Genomic DNA, 20,247 nt, shown 5'->3' on the forward strand with positions numbered 1-20,247 from the left:
TTTTAATTCTGGAGAGTCCACAAGTCTAGATTAACATCTAGCAACGTGTCATCACTATCTAAAAAATTTAAAATTTAATAAAAATATCAAAATTATCCTTCCGTGGTGAGTTATCATGCAATTCAATCCTTCGATCACACAACATCCCAAAAAGGCTATGGGTATAGAAATATGTCAAACCCAAATACCTAACCATATGTATCTCGATCAAATAATGATTACTCGGTTGGTGAACTAGTAGAAACTATTTTTACTGTTCATCCCTGCTCTGGCCAGAGACTTCTAGAGTTACCATCCCATGAGATCACATAGGATGTTCTCTCCTCTTACAAGAAGTAATCGATTCCTTGTTGACTACTCACAACCTCCATGGACACTTTGCCATATCCAAAATATTCCACATATATCTCAAAGTGGTGTGCTAGGAAATAAACCAAAGTAAGGGTCTATGCATACAAGGTACCATGATGATCTCAGATCAAAAGATCACATGCACCACTCCCATTAAAGGATCCTCTGTTGACAAGCTGTAAGGCTCCATCAGATGTTCTTTCTACGGGTCTATTCAGTGAACTCATTCTCTAATGAGCACCTATATCCTTGTATTAGTGTCACTACATAAGTGGTTGTGAGATGAACCACCCTCTCTTTCGAGCATACATAAGATGTACTAGTCTTATCGGAGTCATTGATCTCCGACTCGATGATCCAACGATTAAAAATATTTTAGATTGGGACTATCAAGATTTTAGATCTCACTGGCATGATCTCATCATGGCTCTAAAATTATTATCCTAATCTAGGGGGTTTATCATAATCATATAAAAAATGATGCAGCAAATGATAAAACATAATACCTCATATAAATAAAATAACTAATGTCATGCAAATGAGCATAAAGATAATAAAGAAAAGTCTCATCACATCCCCATGCGATTGGCTTGTAGAATACTATTCTTTCAATCTTCTACTTGCACTAAAGCCAATTGTCCCTGTACCTGATGCCCATACAATTAGAATGGCGATTACACTACTACTATGTATGGCTTAGTGAACTGGTCCTATTATATTGTTCTTTCTTATTAGCTCATTTTATGATCATATCATGAAAGAAGTGAAAGCACCTAGGATGTGCGTGGGTACTCGATGAGACAACATCCAACTTAATGATGAACCTTTTATCAGGCAACTTTCCTAAGCAATCTTTACTAACGATATTTAACTGAGTCAAACACAGTTTATTGCTTGAAACTCTTCCAATTTACTGCTCCTCTAGTACTTCTCAAGTACTATGAGAATGCTTTTTCACAATTTTCATAAGATCCTATTATGGATCTACCTGAAATCAATGATTATGCATAAGGCATAATTCATATCAGGCTTAGTACATTGAATATATGGGTAAGTCAACACTTTTACACCTATTCATGTTGAATCCTTTCAACATTAAATTCTATGTACCTAGACTGGGACAAATCCTGCATCCACTTACACCTATCCCTATAGATGTCAAATATATTGGATGCTTAACCCAAGTCTATTTTCATGAAAATTCCTGTGATAAGCAAATTATTGATCGAGTACAATATCAGAACTACCTTCCCAATATGCTATATGTCTCCACATATATAACCAAGAAGTTAATGAAACTCCCACTTATCTTCTTGCACAAACACATGGTTCATCTATTTTTGATAAAGTCAAATATTTTGACTGTCCCATCAAAAAATAGAAGTACCCACTCCTCATAAACTATCTGAATTCATAAAAGTATTTGTCCTCCCACTAGAGACAACTTCTTTAGATGGTGTGTGGCAATAGCAAGAATCTGAATAGACATTTCTGATAGCAACCTATTGGGTCATATGCATAGGTGCTTCAATCATAGTCCACACTTGGTTAATGTATAGGGAGTCCATTTCGGATGTCAAGATTTCAGGCCAATTGTTAGAATCTCTACTCATAACAATCTCCGAATGGATCAAATAAAACATCATTCTCAATGATGTATGGTGTACTGCCATTCATAATAATAAACTCATATTTTGAGTGGTACATTACACACTCAAAATAATCTTTCGGTAAGGAGGTATGTATCATGATCGTGCCTCGTCAATGGACACATCTGGTTGAGGATTAATTTGTGGACACTCCACAGATTAAGATAGGATAGTTTATAGGTCTTGAACTTCTTAAGTTCAATTATCCTCTCACTTTCTCTTTTTAGAAAAATTTCTTTCTCTAAAAGGTGGCATACCTATTGACAAAACATCTTTTATCAAGTAGGATGATAGAAATAGTATCACATACTATTCTTTTAGGATAACCTATAAACTAATAAAAATCTGTTCTAGCATGAACTTATGTACATCAACTCTTTTCACATAAGTTGGACAACCTATCTTTTGCCTTTTCTATATCTCATATGGAGTGCTTGTAACATATTTTTATAGTGCCTAATTCATACAGTAATTTCTAGGATATTTCTCAGAAAGAGACAATAATATTTGTGAAGCATTTTTAGAAAACACATCATATCACATATGAAGTATAATCTCTGGATCAAGATATTATTAGTCTTCGAACATCCATATGTTCAAAACCTAATTTTTTGCTTGCACTGAGATATGTGACCATCACATTTTTATTTTTTATTCTCATCAATATGAAGAACAATATCATTGAGTGACAGAAAATATAAGACCATTACCACAAAATTTATCAAAGGGAGAGTAACTTTTACTCTCAACATTAATTTCAAATCTATATTACAATAACATGGAGATTGAAATAATGTTTTCGATAAATAATGGTCTACTAGTTTCTAAATAAGTTTTTACATTTTTAGTATCAGTGGACTATCCATTAGTGCCAAAAGATAAGTAGTCACTTTACCTCAGCTTTATAGCTCTAGCAAACACTTTGTAAAAGAAGAACCTAAATAAAGTATCATATACCTAAAAATTAAAAGCTGAAATACTCAATGAATTACATACAAACTATTAGCAGATGCAATTTTTGCATCCTGCTATTGTTTCACACTTGCAAGACAATTCTTGCAATTTATCATTGCTGTAATGATATTAGATACCCTTAGCGAAGACCATCTTCACCTTCTTTTCCTTAACCACTTCATGACATTCGATCAATTTTAAAATTATCCTAAGCAGTGAATGTAAAGATGCAAATGTATATATAAGAACATAAAAAGGACTACTCATGATGACATGCACAAGTTAGACGAAGATTTTTTATCTAATTATATCTCTCACTATTTTAAAAAAATTTATAGCTCTCAAGTATGAAATCGAAGAACCTTATCATGAAGTTTCTTAATGGGGTTGAGATCCCAATTCTTCATATAAAGTCTTGTAGATAGCACAACAAGCTCTTATGAGTTCAAAGATAAGTAACTCTTTACTAATTACATCTCATACAACTCTCAACAAATTTTTATCTCTAAAATACTTATAGCCTTGTGGATAGCATAACAAACTATAGTATTTTAGTTAAGTCATAACTTTCAATTTTATATGGTCATACCTGAATAATACTACTCTTATGGATAGCACAACAAGACAGTACTACCAAATATGCCATAAGCATCACTAGGTCAACATCATACCAATTACTATAGCAAGCTTTGTGGATAGCACAACAAACTCACTATAGTTCTTGATATACTTTATTGACTTAGTATGAGCTAAATGCAATTAGCTTCATTATGCACCAAGACAGTATTAAGTCAGTCCACACAGCAAGCTTTGTGGATGCACAACAAGCCTACTATGGTTCTTGACATAATAGTAACTTAGCATGAAGGAAGGCATAGATAGTGTTCTTAACACTTTGCCATTAAGATTTAATATAATTTAACTGAGGGACTTAGGTCTCATGCACATCCTAAACATTTACAACATGCATCATATGCTATAAAAATTAAAATACTAACTACCAGCATGTAAGAGCATATTAAGGAAAACAAAAAGTTATAGACTTTTGGAAAAATCATCCAAGCCACAAGATGATCTTTGGGTCTAACCCTAGATGCATTATAGATTGAAACATCTCATGATCAATCTTAATGTGCCTCTGCTCTCCAAATGCCTGATAGTCTAGCCTTCATCATCATGAAGACAATCATGAATACTTGATCTTTTATTTGAAATAGAATGAAACAATTTCAATCTATTCTTAAATAATTTTTTTTCTATAATTTTATATTATTATGTAAAAATCTCAATCAATAGTTGAGAATATAGAAAAGAGAGGGATAGCTGATGATATAATACATCAGGGATACCCAACCCCTATTGCAACTCTTGTAGATGCATTAATATAATCAGCCAAAAAGAAAGCATTCAAGCATATATCCATCACATGGATATTCCATGGTCCATAACAAATCAATATAATATTTTATAATAATTATAAAATATTATAACAAACAACTCATGTTATTTCAATTGCGATATCATTCAAATATATGTCAATAAAGATGTTTAAATACATGGGTATTAGACCAATCTAGAGTTTTCGATTCGGATTCAATATTTGACCCAAAGTTCAATATTAGGTCAATCATTTATCATCCATATGAGTTAGGTTGACCAATTCTTAAGTTAAACCTAATTCAATTAGGTTAACTCAGATTCAGTCACCCATAACTCAAATCCTAATCTAATTAGGTAAATGATAAAATTTGATTAACCAAAATTAAACATGGCTTTTAATCAAATTAAAACAAAAATATTGATTTAATATATAATCATTAAACTCTAATCATATTAGAATAGTGAATTATAGTAAAATCAATCCATTGGCAAACATTCTAATCGATGTCTGATGCATCCTTTTTCATGATCAAAATTTTTTAACTCCATGCATACCTCAGGCAATAACCAAGATGGTCGACTCACTATGGTGAGTGCCCAATAACATGGTGGTCGGCTGTTGGATCTTAAGAAAATGCATCAAATGCAAAAATCTTAATCTTTGGCAATGTACATTCATATGTAGCATTCCATGACCCCTGCGCATCACATACACTGGATTTCAATTCCATCGAAAATTAGATCATGGATCTAAATTAAACTTGTCACACAAGTCAATAAACCATGAAATTTCATATCCAAGATTTGATCATGGAATGATAATATTTTATCATTAATAAAACATGCATAAAAAACATCAAAGAAATATCAATCAGAAAAATTAATTTTGACATAGTTCGAACTGGATCTAATCCATATCACAAAAATAATATAAAATTTAATTAAATCTATCAAGGATGGCTCTGATATCATTGTTAGGTTTCGATGATGCAGTAGAATATATATTTCAAAATTTTTTAACATGCATACAATAATGAAAACTAAGTTTAATAATTAAACTCATCCATCAGAACTCAAAAAATCCTAGGAACTCCTTGATGATTACAATCCAATCACAAAAATATGCATATAAGGAGAAGATCAGAAGTCATATACTACCATGAAGATCATGAACTAGTGATTTTGAGATCTCCACGAGACTCCAAAGCAGAAGCCCTCCAATGGTGATTCACACAGGATTGATCAGGGCCCTTTCCAACTCATCATGGTGCTGCAGCCTTCTTCCTAAGCGTGCTACCGTTAGTCCTTCGCAAGAACTCGATGCACCATTACTTGTATGCCTTTATGACCTCCACTAGGACCACTCTAGAAATCCTTTCTCAAAGGATATCATCATACTCTAATCAGATTTTATATTCACCACATGAACAATCTGATTTTAGGACAAATATCTTATACTTTCCTTTTTTCTTCTCCCTTCCTTTTTATTTTTTTCTCTTTTTTTCTTATCTTTTTTTCAGATTTTTTTTATTATTTCCTCTAATTTCCACACCCATTCTTAGCCAAAAATAGCACATTAAAACAGGTTGTGGCACCCCCTTTAAATAGAAAACATGGGGCGACTCCATGGGATGCCAACTCTTGGCGTCCCAAAACTATTACACGCACAAAATAATTTTTTCATGTAATCCAAGGAGTTTGCATGGAAACCAAAGAGCTTAACCAGTAGAAAAACTCTTCTTCTACTTGGAAAAAATTAAGACGCCAACACTTGGTGCATGGGATAAGGATAAAAGGTATGAAACCAAGAGTCCATTCCATTAAGGACTCTTCCCAAAAATCAACGCACAAATGAGGGGTGTCCATAATTTTTTGGCATGTGGTTTCCTTGCCAGAGAAGGACTCTTCCTTCTCTTCTGCACCCATAATTCTAAGGGTCATCTGATGACATGGTGAATTAATAAATGCAGAGAGAATTAAAGGAAAGAAATTAAAAGTCCACGTAGAAATGAACTCTTCCATTTCCATCGCATAAAAGTGGGCGTCCCATAATCTTTTTGGCATGGAGTTCCTTCTTAGTGAAGGACTCCTTCTCCTCTTCTACATCCCACATCCCAAGGCACCATCTGATGGCACACAAAAATAATAGGATGTGTGGAACATGTAATGAAATTAAGAGGAGTAAGAAAGAAGGACTCTCCTTCTTAAACACAAAAATAAATGTGACGCCACCCATTAATATGCGTGTGGTTTTGACGTGGAGGAGATTGATTCCATGTGGAACACTTCCACAACATCAGATAAAACTAACTAATAAATTAGATGGTTCAAATCCAATCACATTAGGTCAAGGCAACAAGACTAGGCTAGCACAAATACCTTTGCACTGAACCAAATTGGAAACTTGGGTTAATTCATGTGCTAGCAATTTAATTAACCCATTAAATTTATAATAAATTTAAATTGATTGGATCAAGATTCAATTCCTATTGTGTGTGACCCATTGGGTTCCAAATCTAGCCAGCAGTAGACCCAAACTCTCGATGAAATCCTAATCCGATTGGATTAGGTCAGTTCAAGAGTCCCAATCAACTAGGACTCTTCCTAATTGATTTTAGAATTAAACTCTTTTAATTTTGGAGAGTCCACAAGCCAAGATTGACGTCTAGTAACATATCATAACGATCCGAAAGATTTAAAATTTGATAAAAATATCAAAATTATCCTTCCATGACGAGTTACCATGCAATTCAATCCTTCGATCACACAACATTCCAGAAAGACTATAGGTATAGAAATATGTCAAACCCAAATACCTAACCATTGTATCTCGATCAAATGATGATGACTCAATTGATGAACTAGTAGAAACCATTTATACTGTTCATCCCTGCTGTGGCCAGAGACTTCTAGAGTCACCATCCCATGAGATCACATAGGATGTTCTCTCTTCTTACAAGGAATGACCGACTTCTTGTTGACCACTCACAACCTCCATGCACACTTTACCATACCCAGAATATCCCACACACATCTCAAAGTGGTGTGCTAGGGAATAAACCAAAGTAAGGATCCATGCACATAAGGTACCATGGTGATCTCAGGTCAAAGGATCACATGTACCACTCTCACTAAAAAATCATCTGTTGACAAGCTGTAAGGCTCCATCAGATGTTCTTTCTGCAGGTCTGTTCAGTGAACTCATTCTCCTAATAAGCACCTACATCTTTGTATTAGTGTCACCACATAAGTGATTGTGAGATCAACCACCCTCTCCTTCGAGCATACATAGAATGTACCAGTCTTATCGGAGTCATCGATCTTCGACTCGATGATCCAACGATCGAAAATATTTTAGATTGAGGCTATCAAGATTTTAGATTTTACTGACATGATCTCATCATAGTCGTAAAATCATTGCCTAATCTATGAGGTTTATCATAATCATATAAAAAATGATGCAGCAAATGATAAAACATAATATCTCATATAAATAAAATAACTAATGTCATACAAATGAGTAGGAAGATAATAAAAAAAAGTCTCATTGTATCTCTATACGATTGATTTATAAGGTACTATTCTTTCACTATGAATCAACTAAGCATTGGTGTAAAGGGATAAAGACAGAAGCCATTTAACATCAAAACAGCGGTAGATGATTCACTAGCTTGTACTTGTTGATGCCAGCACTATGGAATGTTAAGACTTTTGTAGGTCACAATAAATGCCATAGTCTTCCATCCTGAACACAAATCTGAAGTAGCAGCAGCACTTTGATGTATCACTAGAGACATATATTGTTGAGATTGCATCATTCTTGATTTGAGATACGGAACATATGTGAAGAGCATTGCACATCAAAGGAGAAATAGATTGAACTATGTTGATATACAACTGAGAGGTACTGAGATGAACTGGCGCTTTGGATGAGCTTCTTCGATAAAACATCAATAGCGAGGAAAACAACAACCCAATAGCGATAAGAAGTATATCCTCCCAATGCACATGGAATCCATGATTTGAATCACCTATGCACCTGCATAGTTGAAAGGTGGACTACCCCCACTGTAGTAAGTGAAAAGAAATTCTGGATGATGCCCGTGAGGCCATGACTTCTCTTGCATGCTTTAAAATCATAGCTTCCTGACTATGCTCAATAAAAGTAGCATGATAAAGCAGCCCACATGGATGTATACAAATTAACGGTGAAGAGTGATATGTAACTGATAATGAATGACAGTGTGGAAGTTGAATGAACTTCAAGAATTGGAAACCCTGTATATGTATGAGTATTATAGTAGTGGTGCCATTTGATGAACCTGGATAGTTGTAATTAATAAGGTGAGGATCCGCATACAGGAAACCCAGCTTCATCATCTCTGCATACATGAAGTGAAGGAGACTAAAGAAAGTGATGACAAAAGACTGCAAAAGTACTGAAGTAATCTCCCAACATGGTGCATGGTAGCGAGAATCAGCATTAACAGGCAATTGTAGACCCCAAATAATCAGTTAATGAAGATAAAATACCATGCAAGCATCTGCACTCCAGTGTATAGGATGAGCAGATGTGTGTAAAAAGATGAGTTACCGATACAAGTAGCATGTGTGATTCTAGCCCCAAACCATCAATGAAAGTTGCAATATCGAAGAAATTATGATCGGACCGACGTTGTCTGCCACGTGCCCCCCACCCCACGAATCACAAAGCAAAAGCAGAGAGAGGAAAAAAAAAGGAGGAGAGGAGGGAGGTTGGTGGCGCCGGAGCCGGGGGAGGGGAGGGGTGGCGCAGATGGCGGTGGGGCAGTGCGGACGGCGGGGGCTGGGGTGCAAGCAGTCGGAGGCTAGGGTGCAGGCATCGGGGCCAGGGGCCGGAGCGGGGGTGGGGTGCAGGCATCGGGGCCAGGGGCCAGAGGGGGGGTGGGGTGCAGGCATCGAGGCGAGGGGCCGGGGTGGGGGTGGGGGGTCAAGGCGGGGGTGGGGGTGCGGAGCCACCGAAGGGAGGGGATTGGTCGTGGAGAAGAAGAAACATTTTTTTTTTTTGGTTTTGGATGGGGGATACGTGGTAGACGATGACGGCCCAACCATAAATTTTTTTTATGGTCGGATCGACTATAGAAATTTTATCCCCAACATGGTGTATGGTGGTGAGAATCAGCATTAACAGGCAATTGTAGATCCCAAGTAATCAGTTAATGAAGATAAAATACCATGCAAGCATCTGCACTCTAGTGTATAGGATGAGAAGATGTGTATGAAAAGATGAGTTATCGATACAAGTAGCATGTGTGATTCTAGCCCCAAACTATCGATGAAAGCTCCAATACCATTCAATAATATATACAAGTAATTTCATCATTTAATCATAGGGAATTTGAATATATGCTGCATCATCTATAGTCAATCTGACTATGGAAGAAATTATGGTTGGGCCATCATCATCTGCCACGTATCCCTCATTCCACGGATCACAAATTAGAAGCAGAGAGAGGAAAAAAAAAGAGAAGAGGGGAGGGCGGGAGGGAGGGGGGTTGGTGGCGCCAAAGCCAGGAGAAAAGAGGGGTGGGGCCATGATGAGGGCGGCACGAATGGCGGTGGGGCGGCGCAGACGGTGGGGGCTAGTGTGCAGGCGGTCGGAGGCCGGAGCACAAGTGTTGGGGTGGGGCACCGAGGCATGGATGGGGGGCCGGGAGCTAGGGTGCAGAAATCGGGGTGGAGCCACTGAAGGGGGGGTGTTGGGCATGGAGAAGAAGAAATATTTTTTTTTGTGTGGATAGGGGACACATGGCAGACGATGACAGCCCAAGCATAAATTTTCTTCATAGTCGGGCCGATTATAGAAGTTTTATCCCCAACATGATGTATGGTAGTGAGAATCAACATTAACAGGCAATTGTACACCCCAAGTAATCAGTCAATGAAGATAAAATACCATGCAAGCATCTGCACTCTAGTGTGTAGGATGAGAAGATGTGTGTGAAAAGATGAGTTACCGATACAAGTAGCATGTGTGATTCTAGCTCCAAACCATCGATGAAAGCTACAATACCATTCAATAATATATACAAGTAATTTCATCATTTAATCATAGGAAATTTGAATATATGCTGCATCACAGACAAATGGCATGTCTGCATACATGCCTACAACTGCACACCTTATGCATTTAAGTACAGTGAACAGATAAGCAAATTGAAAAATATAAAGAAGAAATTCTAAAATTATCCAATGAATCCATTCAAAAGTTAATAAAAACAAAGTATGCTCAAATAGCTAAACAAAAAATTTTCCAATTCCAACAAATTATTTTTTCTCCATTTTCATTCATCCATTCTCACGAAAACCTACATTTAAGATAAATTAAATAATTAGAAGATAAAAAAATTTAAATATGAAAATTTGTAACTAGATATGGATTAAAAAAATTATAAAGATAGTTATATAATATTATATCTTTGTCCCAACTTTACTGCTCAGCTTGCACCAGGATGCCATCATGCGCATTCAACTTAAAAAAACTCAAGCAACTTGCAACTGTCCACATACATATTAATCATAAATCTTTGAAATATAAGTGCTATAAGCATATAATAATATTAAATAAATTAAAATATTTATATATCTTCATCATATTCTTTACGAATCCAATCCTGGATACAAACTAAGACCTTGAAAGTAGATGGACTCAATAAACTTCGATACTGATCCATAACTCTACCATCAATGTTAAATGTGATGAAATAGTGGAGACTAAGATAGTAAGAATATCTCTAGCCATTCTCGATAATATAGGATAAACTACTATATTGTTCTTCCACCATGCCAAGATATCAAACTGCTTGTCCCTTAAATCAAAAAGTACATCATCTTCTAAATTAATAACTATCTAGCTTAGATCTCTTTAGGCTTTTTGAAGAATTTTGATTCCTAAATTAGATAAAATTCATGCCAAATTTTAATTTACTCAAGTTAAAAGAAGAAACTGAACTTATACCACTTTGTCCATCATAATCAAATGTTAGCTCACTTGAACTTGTAGAAGGCTACACTCTTGTTGCATCTACGCACTCATTATAAAATTTATAAAGACAAGCATGAATATCATTAATATTCTTCTTGCTCTCCTTCACATCAAATACCATTTGATAATAAAACTCTATAAATATCAATTTTGATCTAGAATCCAAAATAGAAGCAATGATGAATAAAGTATGGCACTAAGACCATTATTTGTTGAATTTTTTTTGCATCTCATTTGTCAATTGCTTTAGTGTATCATTAATATCAACACTTCCATACATAAATAAAGCCCTAATTCCTCAAACTTCTTTTACCTACAAATTAAATGTGGGATACTTATAAGTTAGAAAATATTTTAGTGGCATCTCCAAATCCTTCTAAAAATTTAAAAATTACATTAGCTTATTTACATTCATCATTGCTATGACATACACATGAATGCTTGGTTACATATCTAATAAATATATCTTTATAAGTAATCGCATCCTTCAATATTTTATAAATAGAATTCCATCTTATAACAACATCCAAAAGGAGCCCTTTTTTAGTAGAAAGTCTCATATATTGTGTAATTTTATTAAATCCTTATATTCGAGATGGGCTTGTAGATATATATCTAATAATCTCTCTTATACATTCAATAGCTTCATGAATTATTTTTATGCCTTCTTGAACTATAATATTTAATATGTGCACACAATATCTAATATGACTATACTCTCTATTAAATAACATTTCGAACCAAAAATGATCTTGAATCCTTTTAATTATGGCATCATTTATGGTGCAATTATTTAAAGTAATAGTATATATTTTAGAATCTAGTTTTCATTCAAGAAGATACTTTCTAATAGCATCTTCAATTATAAAAGCTAACAGGATATCATAATAATATTATGACATCCTGTTGCAATCCTATAACATCCTGTTATATTTTATAGATAATTATCGGGATATCATAAAAAGTTAATAGGATATTATAATAATATTATGACATCCTATTACAATCTTATGACATCCTATTGTATCCTATAGATAATTATTGAGATGTCACAAAAAGTTAATAAGACGTCATAATTATTGATCTTATGATTGATTTTGATGATTATCAATTTTTAAAAAATTATAAATCTAATCATGTATTTTAAGGTTGAATATAGGCCTTTCTAAGTGTTTAAAATGAAGTGAATATCTACAAAAAAAATCTCCTCAAAAAAAATTAGGTCAAGAATTTCAAAGAAAAAATTTTAAGTTTTAGATCTAGTGGAGTCGACCTCAAAAGGCTATGAGTCGATCCCTGCACTGAAACAAATTAAAAATATCAAATTTTTGAGCTTCAAATGTATCAAAAGTCGACCTCAAGATCAAAGAGTCGATCCCGATATACTGAAGTGGAACTGGCACATAGAGGGATGCCCATGGGACGATCCCTGTGCCAGGGGTCGACCGCTAAGCAATAGGTACAAATAGAGAACTATTTTTTTAGGACCTCTGATGGAGTCGACTCTTGAAGAATTAGAGTCGACCCAAGAGCAGATGGAGTTGACCCTTGAGAAATTGGAGTCGACCCCAAGCATGAGATGAGCTCAACGGTTAGTTTTCTACAACCTTTCTAGCAGCCATTTCTCCACTCCAACAGCTACTCCAAGGCTTCCAATGTTCAAAATATTTTCTCCAGACTACTCCAAGTTTATTAAAGACTAGAGAAACACTTGGGAAGAAAGTTTTTAGGAATTAAAAGAGAAAATTTTCAAAATAAAGGGAGCCACATTGAATATCTTTGAAAAGAAAAAAGAGAGGAATCAAGCATAAATCTCAGATGGTAATTCAAGATCAATCTTTTTCAATTTCAAGCTCAATCTCTCAAGCTTCAAAGAAGGGAAAATAAAGCATCAAAGGCCAATCATTCAACCTCTTCTTCATGCATACAAGAGTTCTATTTTTCCATTTTATTTTGAGCTAAATATCTTTTACTTATATTTTATTTTTCTTTACAAGTTTATTTAGGAAAAAAAACTTAGGGATTAAGCTCGTCCAAGCCTGAAATTGGACTTGTTAGGTCTTGATTGGTGTGTCCATAAAACCAACTTGATTAATTGTGAGTCCAAAAAATAATCGATGTAGTTATGGTTGGTGATCTCAGAAAACCAACTTGATTTATTTATGATCTTGGATAAAACAAACATGCTATAATCGGAGAGATTATAATGAAATTCTCAAGGACTTCTTGAAAAATAGATATACATGTGGGGTTGTACTGAACCACTATAAATACTTTTGTATTTGTATTATACCTTTGCTCTCTTATCTTGCATGCCCTTAATTCTTGCTTAGTTTTAATTAAATTTTTGCAAATCCTCAATTATATATGGATTTCACTGCTACTTGCATTTTACACATCTCAAACACATAGCTTAAATTGAAGTATGCACTTGTTTAGATTTTAGATTTAGCTAAAATTTTAACGAACCCGATTCACCCTCTCTCCTTCCTGAGTTGTTACATTTTTAAACAACAATAATAATATTATAACATTCTGTTTGCATCTTATAGCATCCTATTGCATCCTGTAAAAAAGTAGTAACAAGACATCATAATATTAGGAAAGGATATTTTGGTCAGAAAAAATCTAAGAAAAAAATGAGCTATATTAAATATATCTCCCCTTATTAATTGCACTACATGGTGCAATGTGATGAAGCGGTGTATTTTTTTTATATTGCACATGATGCACAAAATTTTTTATAATCCAAATCTATTTTAAAGGAGTCAAGCTCGAATGGAATAGACAGGCCATCCTTGATGTGAGAGGGTCTGCCATGGAGGGAGGAGTAGGGTGCAATCAAGCCAAGCTAAGTCTAATAGCTGGAAGCTCAAATTTAATTTGACTCAAAATACTCGGATTCGTAATAATACGGCTTGAGATCTATCAAGCCTTAATATCCCAAGCTCGAGCTCGACTTGATAAAAAATAAATAAAACTTGAGATCGACTCGACTTGAATATCAACCGAGCTATACTCGAGCTCAAGCTCGAAATCAAACCTTAGTCTACTAATAATATATATTAATATATATTATAAATAAAAATAATATTATTAAAAATATATATATTTGAATAGATTCATGAGCTTTTGAGTCGAGTATCTTACTACTCGAGCTCGACTCAGAAAATTATTCGAGCTTGACTCGAGCTCGATAATAACTAAGTCGAGTTGAGCTTGGACTTGCATCAAGCTCAAGTAGCGCACGAGCAGTTTGACTTGTTTGCACCCTTAAGGAGAAGCCTCACAAAAAAATAAAAGACAAAATTCTTCCAAATGAGCCCATTGAAGGAGGATCCCAAAAAAAAATAAAAAAAAAAATTCTTCCTAAAAGAACCTTTGGTGGTAATGAAGGGCTTGTTTGGTGCATGAGAAGAATTTTTCATAAATATTTTTTTCTAAAAACCTAATTCCTCAGATGAAAAAATGATTTTGGTATATCTAGTTAACCATGAAAAATAACACATTTCAAAGTATCTTATATTTGAAGGAGCATCTATTTTTTAGGGAAAATTATCAAAAATATCTATTATATGCATTATAAAAAAAAAGATTTGGTTCCATTTTATAAATAGCTTTAAGGATACATTGGAAAAAAAGATCCAAATTCTATTCACATCAAAAAAGTCAAAAATCCATGTCCCACAAAGATTTTTCTTTCTTATAAAATATGTAAATTTTATTCTTATGAAAATGTTACTTTTCAATCTCTTTTCTTTGAAAATTTCAATCAAACAATATGAGTTCCTTCAATTTTTTTATTGTTCATATTTTCCTTCTTTTTTCACGAACCAAATGAATCAAAAAATTTTACCTCCCTCGAAGTTCCCATCTCCATGACATACTTCCCCAACTTGATCTAAAGTTTAGGATTAAATAGAATAATTAAAGAATCCAAGAAATCAAAACTAGATAAAATGAAAACTTGATCCCTTCCTTCTTTCACTTGTATAACCACCTTAGAAACATGATAACCATGGCCAATTATTAAAAAATCAAAAAAAAACTTCCTAAAATAACCAAAAATTTATAAAATATAATTGAACTCTCCAAAAAAGGCTTGAGAATGAGAAAGAACCTAATGCTTCAATATCCCAATCTCCTTCTATTGCCATAGATTTTTTGTCTTGAGTTGGCTTGGCTAGAGCTGGATGGTGACTGCAAGATGGCAATGGCAGAACGACGACAGCAAGACCTACAAAATAAATCACTAACTGGAGTTGACTTCGATGGGGATCCTCTAATACCCAAGTCAGAAGTCTAAAACAGATGAAAAGAAGTGAGCATGTTCAGAGAAAAGTACTTTCATATCTTAGGGGTCCCCTATGGGTCATTATTTCTAGGCAGAGGATGAAGAGCTGTAAGAAGAAAGAAGAATCAGGTAATTAGTCTTGACTTATTAGACAAAATACATCCATTATTTTTTACTTTCTCTAGAGAGATATATTTGTTATCCTTAAGAAGAAGAATCGACAATTAGTCATACTTTATTGGATGAGATATGCTTGTTCTCTTCTCCCTTATCTACTCATGATAGATTGTCATACGGATTCTAAGATTTTTTCTAGCTGACACAAATCGGATAATAATATCAAATATAATATTTTTTTAAAATATCAGTTTAGGTCGGTCATCATTAAAGGCGGATTGAGCCCAGCTTCCTTATGCTTCAGCTTTATCCGAGGAAAGAATTTTTCACCCATAACATAAGTCTCTTACTCTTGATTCTGAACTAGAATTAGATCAGACGAAAAGAGTACACATAGTAGCTGACACTAACTCTGATTTAGACATCTGATGCGTCGAGATTTGTAGCATCACTTTAAGCTAGCCACATTCAGATAACTAACGTAACTTTTCTTAAGTTGGATATTGTAGGCTAAGATGTTCAAGCACTTTAGACAGTCTTTTGAAGGTAGTATATTCTTTAGCCTGGCTCGTCCTCGGGATGGCTCTGAGTATCTATTTAACAATTTTTTAGAGGATCTTGGCTCGAGTCAGCACTGCTGATGTTTTGAGCCTCTAAGGACTCTTTTGCCATTGCCTTTTGGAAATCTCAAGCTTCTGATTTGAGTATTTAAGCATGAGGGCTTCAAAGGTCCCTTGGGTTAGCCCTCACTTCTTGGTTGCTGAGATCCTCTTCCTAGCTATTCTCATCCAAAAATGAGGCATCTTCAGCTTCTTCTCATAGCTACTCTTGTTCAGAAATGAGCCACCTTCGGCTTCTTCTCGTGGCTATTCCAATTTGAAAACAAGATGTCCTTCTTGTGGCTATTCTCATTCGAAAATGAGGCACCTTCAAGGATCTTTCTATGGCTATACTCATTAAAAAATGAAGCACTATTCTCATGGCTATACTCGTACAGAATGAAGCACCTTCAAGGATCTTTTCGTGGCTATTCTTGTTCAGAAATGAGGCACCTTCGACTTCTCATGGCTATTCTCGTTTGCAAATGAGATACTCTTTTCATAGCTATTTTCATTCGAAAATGAGGTGCCTTCGAGGATCTTCTCATGGCTATTCTCATTTGAAAATGAGGTGCCTTCCTCTTGGCTATACTCATTCAGAAATTAGGTATCTTTGAGGATCTTTCCATAGCTATTTGTGTAAGAAAATAAGGCACCCTTCTTGTGGGTATCCTCATTTGAAAATGAGGCACCTTCAAGGATCTTCCTGTGGCTATTCTTATTCGAAAATGAGGCAACCTTCTTTTGACTATTCTCATTTAGAAATGAGGCATCTTCGAGGATCTTCCCATGGCTATTCTAAACAAGGCACCCTTTTCACAGTTATACTCATTCAAAAATGAGGTGCCTTCAAGGATCTTTCCATGGCTATTCTCATTTGAAAATGAGACACCTTCGATCTTCTTCCTCAGCTTGGATGGTTGGAGTTTGTGGGCTCCACTTGATGCCTTTTGATCATTGTCATTGTGGCCTTCACTTGACTTATCCATGGACAAGGAGTACCATTAGACCATTAAGTTATGGATCTACATACAAAGAATGAAAGAACTTACCGGATTGGCTCTAGCCGAGCCTTTTAATTCCTAAGTCAGGTCAGGTTTTGGAATAACAATAAAAAAAATAATAGATAATTTGAGTTGTGTTATCTTATTTTAGTTAGTTTGCCTCTAATCAGCCTTTTTTGATTGGCATACTTCAGTCAATTTTTTCACCTAGACTTTCCAGAGCTTGGCTTTGAAAGATCGAACTTTAAGAGCTTGGCTTTCAGGAGCTCGCTTTTGGAGGGTTGGTCTTTAGAGGTCGACTTTTAGGAGGTCGGCTTATAGAGGTCGGCCTTCTCAGATCGACCTCTGGCTTCATCTTGGCATCGAACTTCCCTTCAACCTCAATCTTTCATCTAAGCTCAATCTCAATCTTGACTGTTGGCTTGATAGCTTGATCTTGATCTTGATCTTTGCTTTAGTTCAGTCTTGATCTTTGTCTCGGCTCGATCTTGATATTTGCCTCGGCTTGATAGCTCGATCTTAATCTTAATCTTTGTCTCGACTCAGTCTTGATCTTTATCTCGATTAAATTTTGAATTTGATAGCTCGACTTCAATCTTGATTTTTATCTCATCTCGATCTTAATCTTTGCCTTAGCTCAGTCTTGGACTTGATAGCTCAACTTTGATTTTGATCTTTGTCTCGATTCGGTCTTGATCTTTGCCTCGATTTGGTCTTGATCTTTGCCTCGACTCAATCTTAATCTTGATAGCTCAGCCTTGGCTCTAATCTTTACCTTGGCTTAGCTTTAATCTTTGCCTCAATTTGATTTTGGGCTTAATAGCTTGACTTCGATTTTGATTTTCACCTCGGCTCGGTCTTAATCTTTGCCTCAACTCGATTTGGATCTTTGCCTTGACTCATTTTTTATCTTTGCCTTAGCTTGGTCTTAGGCTTAATAGCTCAACCTCGATTTTAATTTTCACCTCGACTCAATTTTGGCTTTACCTCAACTCGGGTGCTCAAAAATCTATGGACCAATAAGATGGAAAGAAAATGGACTAATGGATGAGGGCTTGACAATTTCTTATCATGAGAGCTTTGAGTTGTGAGAGTCTCTCTCTCAGAGTTTGTCCTCTTAGGATCTCTTCAGTTCTATTTACATAGATGTGGAAGCATGGATCTATCATGGTTTGGGATTGAAAAACAAAGAATTTTCATAATCTCCTTCCTATCTGAAAATCGAGGGATTCATATAACCTCTTTATCTAGATGTTATGATCTCTTTCTTTGTTTGGATGCTGTGATTTTCTTCTTTATTTGGATCTCACCAAGAATTTAAATTTTGAAATATAGATGAGGAAGTGAGGATCTATCATGGTTCAGAAATCAAGAGACTTTCGTAATCTTATTCCTTATATAGATGTTGAGATCTCCTTATTTGGATGCTGTAATTTTCTTTTTTATTTGGATCCATATCATATGCCCCCCAGCTTCAAGCCTAACTCTAGTCTAGTTGATGCCTAATTGAGGTGGAGATGATCATAGATCAATGGTCGAGCAATTGACGTCGTTCACCAACTCATGGATCGTCTATGGGACTTTCTTTGGAAACTCACTTTATCGTTTGGGATTAGTTCCAAGACTCCCTACATCTCTCTCTCTCTCTTCATTCTCTCTTTCTATTGGTCTTTGGAGGACTTTATTTTATTGAAAGGGAGAGAGAAGCCATGGGAAGAGGAAAAAAAAGGCCTCACAAGTGGGGGAAGGCCCGATAGATAGATAGTCGGATCTGATTAGCATCAATTAATTTGGAGATAGTCAGATCTGATCGGCATTGGTCAATCTAGAGATGATCACATATGGTTGATGCTTGGCCGATTTGGAGGCGATCATATCTGCTTGGCATCAATCAATCTGTAGATGGTTGATTTAGATCTGGTTGGTATCTAGTTGATCTAGAGATAGATATGATCAGTGTCGGTCGAACCGTAGATAGTCAGATTTGATCGATATTTGGGCCAATCTAATCTTTAGGAACTTGGAGGCATTGGAGCGGTGCAATGAAGTTTTTCTTATTGGACGTTTACTCCTTTCCATAAATGAGCTTGAGCCTTTCCTCTAATACTAATCTGTTGCTACATATTTCTGTCTTTGATCAAGTTGACTGGAGCTAAACAGTGACTGCAGGATGGCGATGGCAGAACGACGACGGTAAGACTTACAAAATAAGTCTCTGACTAGAGTTGGCTCCGATAAAAATCCTCCGACGCTCAAATCAGAAGTCTACAATAGATAAAAAAGAGTGAGCATATTGGAAAAAAAAGTGATTTCATACCTTTGAGGTCCTCTATAGGCCTTTATTTATAGGCAGAGGTTAAAAAGCCATGAGAAAAAAAGAGAACCAGATGGTTAGCCTGGACTTATTGGGCAACATACGTCCATTATCTTCTGCTTTATCTAGAGAGATATATTTGTTATCTCCTGTCTCATTGAGAATGCCGACTCGAAAAGAAGAATCAACAGTTAGTCTTGCTTTGTTGGGCAAGATATGCTTGTTAACTTATCCCTTATTTGCTCACAACAAGTTGTCACATCGATCTTAAGAGATTTTTCGACTAGCAAAAATCGGGTAACAATATTGAATATAATATTTTTTTCAAGATATTAGCTTGAGTCGATCATCATCAAAGTAGGAACGAGGCCAGCTTCCCTATGCATCAATTTTATCTGAAGAAAAAATTTCCTACCCATAACACCCTCTTTATCTATACAAATCTCAAAAAATATCCATTCTCATCGATCACTAATAGGCTCTCTTCTTCTTTCTTCATAAAAGCTCTAGTTCACTAATAATTTGAAAGTCTCGAGGTAATCCAGCACTATAATTTAACAT

This window comes from Elaeis guineensis, chromosome 1 (assembly GCF_000442705.2).
Source record: "Elaeis guineensis isolate ETL-2024a chromosome 1, EG11, whole genome shotgun sequence".
NCBI lineage: Eukaryota > Viridiplantae > Streptophyta > Magnoliopsida > Arecales > Arecaceae > Elaeis > Elaeis guineensis.